The sequence below is a fragment of the Gossypium arboreum genome, chromosome 3 (assembly GCF_025698485.1).
Source record: "Gossypium arboreum isolate Shixiya-1 chromosome 3, ASM2569848v2, whole genome shotgun sequence".
NCBI lineage: Eukaryota > Viridiplantae > Streptophyta > Magnoliopsida > Malvales > Malvaceae > Gossypium > Gossypium arboreum.
Genome location: NC_069072.1, coordinates 89,525,066 through 89,530,826, shown reverse-complemented (window position 1 = coordinate 89,530,826; position 5,761 = coordinate 89,525,066). Strand labels below are relative to the sequence as shown.

At 36.0% G+C, this 5,761-nt stretch overlaps 1 non-coding gene across 1 annotated transcript; it reads right to left on the bottom strand.

Annotated features, from left to right (window-relative positions):
• Window positions 1-5,345: 5,345 nt before the first annotated feature.
• Window positions 5,346-5,452, bottom strand: LOC128290760 (small nucleolar RNA R71). The gene has a single exon (XR_008280547.1). It is a non-coding gene; the product is annotated as a small nucleolar RNA R71 (small nucleolar RNA).
• Window positions 5,453-5,761: the final 309 nt, after the last annotated feature.

The following is a 5,761-nucleotide window of genomic DNA, read 5'->3' as shown; positions in this document are numbered from 1 at the left end:
TGAGTATTGAATGACACCGGGCTAAGTCCCGGCGATTATGCTAGTGATTATAATTGTGTTTGAGCCTTAGTAACGAAAATGAAATATGTATGTCCAATGATTATTGATGTATGTGTGCATGAGAAATTGAATGATATCCGGGCTAAGCCCCAAGACAATTATGCTGGAAATTATACCGGGTTAAGACCAAGGCAATTGTGCTAGTGGCTACATCCTGCTAAGACCAAGGCATTCGTATGAAGTCATTCTATCCGGCTAAGACCAAGGCATTTGTGCACATGGTTATATCCGGTTATATTCAAGAATCTTGGGCTGGAGGTGAGTGTTGGTTGGTGTAATAAATTCAATTAGTACACTCGAAAAGCCCAAAGAATAAGGTACGTTTATATGTGCATTGGAAAGTCGATATGTTGGAGCAACATTCGCTCAATCGACTAATGAATTTCAGTTATTGAATTGATTGATACTTTGTGAAAGTATATAATGATGAAGTGTGAAGTAAGAATGTGTATTAATGAAATGATGCATTTGGCTATGTGAATGTATTGCTGTAATTAGAGTTGATTATATTCCTTGAGACTTACTAAGCATAAAAATGCTTACCCGTTACTTTGGCTCTCTGTTTATAGATTTCGCTCGATAGCAATCGGATTCGGGATCAATAAAGTCAAGTCATCCACACTATCAACGCCTCTATTTTGGTATAAATTTTTGGTTGAACTTTGAAATGGCATGTATAGGACTACCCTTGTTGGTTTAAAATGTGGTGATGTATATGTATACGGCCATGCGAAAATGGCTCGTAAAAGGAAGCATGAACTTAGACTATTTTTGGTTTGTATGTATATATATGGTGTCATGATGTGATTATGGATTGGAAATGGGAATGTTGGTCACATGATCAGCCATTTGTATGGTTAAAATGATCATATATGAACCTATGTATGGCAAGACTAGTTGGTTCATGGAGACTACAAAATAGGTAAGACCTACCTTAAAAACAGAAGCTGCCAGCTGCAGTGACGTGAATGTGAAAAATCACCAAAATTTGTAGGAATGGTATTAAATAGTGAATAAGCTATGTAAATGAACCTTGATGAGTCTATTTTCATATGGAAGAAACGAAATGGTCATAGGAGTTACAGGTTAAGAGATATGAAAGCTATTGTGAGACAGGGCCAGAACGGTTTCTGGGTCCCCTGTGGCAACTTTAGAAATTTACTATAAATTATCCAGAAAGAATTAGGAGTCATGCCTTATATGTACAGATTCCATTTTGAGAGTAGTTTCATTAGAAACAAACGACACCAGTATTAAAGCCCTGTACAGAGAGATATTCAAGTTATAGCGCGCGAAGGTCAGAGCAGTCGATCCCTGTAACATGGGCGACTTTAACTAATAAACTGTACCAATTGGCCCAACCAAAAATTCTAGAAATAAATCCATGGATGGATATATGAGTCTAAATTCATGGAAAAATTTACGAAACCAGTTTCCGAGTTTTGAAACTCGAGATATGATTTTTAAGGCGACGGTGATGCAGTTTTCCAGCCTGACTGGAAATGTCAAATTGGTGGCAAAACATGTGAACTTGGCTTGTTAACCCCTCGTGTCCGACACCGGCGATGGTCTCGGGTTCGGGGTGTTACAGTAAGTCAGTGTGATTAAATAAGCATATTATCCATGTTATTGTTAATATATTTGAAACCTATCTTGCTATGACTGTATTAAATTATATGTTGGTGATATTGAGTATGAGAAACTGATGCCAAATGTTAATAACATTTATGTGATGATTGGATACATTGGAAATTAGATGGAATATGATATTCCATTGAAACGAGTAAGATGTGCGTAAATATTACAACTTTATCGTTATTATGCATTTAATGATTGATTTTGCATAAAATGTTTGAATATGGCTATGAGTAATGTATGATGAGATTAATGCGGGAAACTCCTGATTGAACCGTAGGAATAGATCGGATATTAATTCCATGATGCTAGGGAGATATGATAGCTAGTGTAAGACCATGTCTGGGACATGGCATTGGCCTCGAGATATGAGAGCTAGTGTAAGACCATGTCTAGGACATGACATCGGCTTGATATGTGTCAGTGTAAGACCATGTGTGGGACATGGCATCGGCACCGATAGATGAGAGCCAGTGTAAGACCATGCTTGAGACATGGCATCGGCCTCGATATACGAGAGTCAGTGTAAGACCATGCCTGGGACATGGCATCAACTTTAATGTGCGAGCAATGTAAGACCATTTTCGGGACATGGCGTCGGTACCTTACCCTATGCTTGAGGCTTATTGAATATCCTATAGTATTCCAAATGGTTCAATGGGAAATTTACAGTTTATGTCAGAATAAGAGAGGTTATGACCATGATGTGAGTGATGCAAGTACTTACATGAAATTCATGAAATGCGTGCTCAATGTATGTTGTACGATTAGTAAGGAATGAAAATGAGTAAGATATGTTTATGATCATGTTGAAAGGGTACATGTATGTACTAAAATTCATGAGTAAGTCATACCTATGAGAATAACTCTATGATGACCTTCTAAATATTAGGTCGATATGGTGTATAATTATGTGGTAAATTAGATTGATGATTATATGTGAGTTTTAGGTCAAATTAAATTAGGATATGATATGTTTATTCCTTCACCTTGTGGCCTAATGAATATGAAAAGATAAATTGATTGGCATGAAAGCCTATTTAAAGATAATTATGAAAGGGTAAAATTAGCATTAAAACAATTTTGGACAGCAATAGTAGTCCGAATTTGAAAATCCACCAACAACAGTGGAAGCTAAATTAGAGGCTGAATAAAATATAAAATTAAATCTTATCGAGTCTAGTTTTATATAGAAGAAACGCTGCAAGGAAAAGAAGGTCATATTATGAGATATTTGAATTGTTGTGAGACAGAGTCAGAATGATTTCGAAATCCCTTGTCCCAATTTGGGAAAATCATTAAAATTTGTAAAAAACTAATTATGGGTTATAATTTATATGCTTAGAATCCTTAATGAGTATAATTTCAAAAGAAACAAAAGGGAAAATCATCTAAATCCCGTACGAGAAGATAATTAATTTTTAGTGAAAAGGGGTTGGAACTGTCAGATAGCGAAATAGGGGTGAATTTAAAGAATAAACTGTACTTATTGAATAGATCAAAAATTCTGAAAATATTATGGTAAAAATATATATGAGTCTAGTTTCAGGGAAAATTATCACATCTTAATTTTGAGTTCCGTAGCTCCAGATATAAATAATTTAGTGACTACAACTCAAGAAAATAGCTTGACTTGAACATAAGCAAAAGTGCAAATATTATGGTATTACCTTGAGAAGCATGTTGATAAATTGCTTATTAATTGCACACGGTCTTACTAAGCTATAAATCTTACTCCCTTCCTTTCCTTTTCTTTAGTGTTGACAGGTTAGCTCGGGGTTGGAGGTCGTTAGAGGCAGCACCACACTATCAAACCATCACCTTTGGAATATTGATATATATATGCTAAGCCCCTTCAAGTGAGTGGCATGTATAGGGACTTGGTTTTTTTTTTTATGATATGTGTTAACATGAATAGCCAAATGTATTGGCCTATATTGAGTTATTTGTATATGGCCATGAAGGGTGGCTCATATTGATTATGATTTGTGAACCTATCTATCTATGCTATGTTCTAATGCATATGATGTGATTATGCTTGTTGGCCATATATGGTTGGTGTTATGAAATATGTTCATGATGAATGTTTTATGACCAATCTAAATGGTCATGGCCATGAATTAAATGTGTAATATGGAAATAAATATGTGAAGGATTAAGGGTAACTTAAAGGCTTCGAAAATAGCCTAAGTGTTGGCCACACGGGCTGAGACACGGCCATGTGTCTCAACCGTCTGAGGGACACGGCCTTAGCACACAGGCGTGTGGATTAGCCGTGTGGTCCAAATTATTCAATGACATCATAGTCAGAGAGTTACATGACCTGAGGACACAGGCGTGTCGAAGGCACACGGGCGTGTGACCTTGTGTCATGGAAAAATTTTCTAAGTTTTCCCAAAACTTTCAAGGTTCTTGGTTTAGTCCCTAACTACATTCAATGCATGTTTAGGGCTTCGTAGGCCTGTGTATCAGACATTATGCATGTGAATGTAAAGTTTTGATACGAATGAAATTTTGTAGCTCGGTTTTTGCATGTTTGTGAATGATTAAGTCTGGTAATGCCGCGTACCCTATTCCGGCGTCGGACATGGGAAAGCGGTGTTACAGGTTCGTATGTTGTAATTAGACCATTAAGAAAAGTATGTAGATTTTTCTTGGTGACTTATCTATGGAAATATAGAAAAAGCGCAATGACTAAATTAGAAATAGCAAAATACCTAATTAATTAAAAGATGAAAAGAAAATAAATCATCTTATTTTCATCATCTTCAACCTAAAAACACATGAAAATCCTAGATGAGAGAAAAGAAACTTTCAAGGCCAAATTGGGTAAGTTTCCTTGTCCCGTTTTTAGTAATTTTGATATTTTTGAATCCGAGATAGCTTAATCTCTCTATTTGAGGGATTAATTTGAAAAGTTATCAAGGTATGATAAATGGGTCATGGATGTATATACTAGAAATTAGAAATTTATGTTAGAAAATGAAAGATTATAGTTTATTATTTAATTTAATTTAATTTAATTTTTTATTATTTATCAATTTACTTTTTGTTTCTCTTGGCAGGTTTTTATAGTTTATGACTAGAAGAAACCCGTCAGGACCACTACTCTTTGATGAAGAAATCGATCACACAGTTCGTAAAAACCAAAAAGAAATAAGGTGAAGCTTAAGATACACGGAGAACGAGCAAGAGAACGATACTTAACCCCCAACCGAAGAGATGGCTGAAAACCAAGACAATCAGCTACCTCCTATAATAACGGTTAATCAAAATCCTGCTCCGCGCACTATGTATGATTATGCTAAACCTTCTTTAACAGGAACTGATCGAGCATAGTTAGACCTGCTGTAGCTGTAAATACTTTTGAACTAAAACCTAACACTATTCAAATGATACAACAATTTGTTCAGTTTGATGGTTTGTAGGATGAGGATCCCAACGCTCACGTAGCAAACTTTTTGGAACTATGTGATACATTTAAAATTAATGGTGTATCTGATGATGCCATTTGTCTTCGGTTATTCCCTTTTTCATTGGGGAACAAAGCTAAATAGTGGTTGAACTCGTTACCACGAGGGTCAATTACTACTTGGGAGCAAATGACCGAAAAATTTCTATTAAAATATTTTTTGCTGGCTAAAACAGCCAAATTACGTAATCATATCTCTTCGTTTGTGCAGATGGACTTAGAAACACTCTACGATGCATGGGAGAGATACAAGGACCTTTTGAGAAGGTGCCCTCACCATGGGTTACCGTTTTGGCTTCAGGTTCAAACATTCCATAATGGCCTGAATCCTTCGTCTCGACAAATGGTTGACGCAGCTGCTGACAGAACCATCAATAATAAAACACCTGAAGATGCTTATGAGTTTATAGAGGAGATGTCACTGAAAAACTATCAGTGGCAAGTCATGAGGACTAAGCCAACTAAAACAGCATGCGTTTATAACGTCGATTTGGTTACTATGCTTTCAAACCAGATAGAACTTTTAAATAAAAAGATTGATGGTTTCTTAGTTCTTTACAGGTTCACCCAGTAATGCAGTGTGAAGCAAGTGGA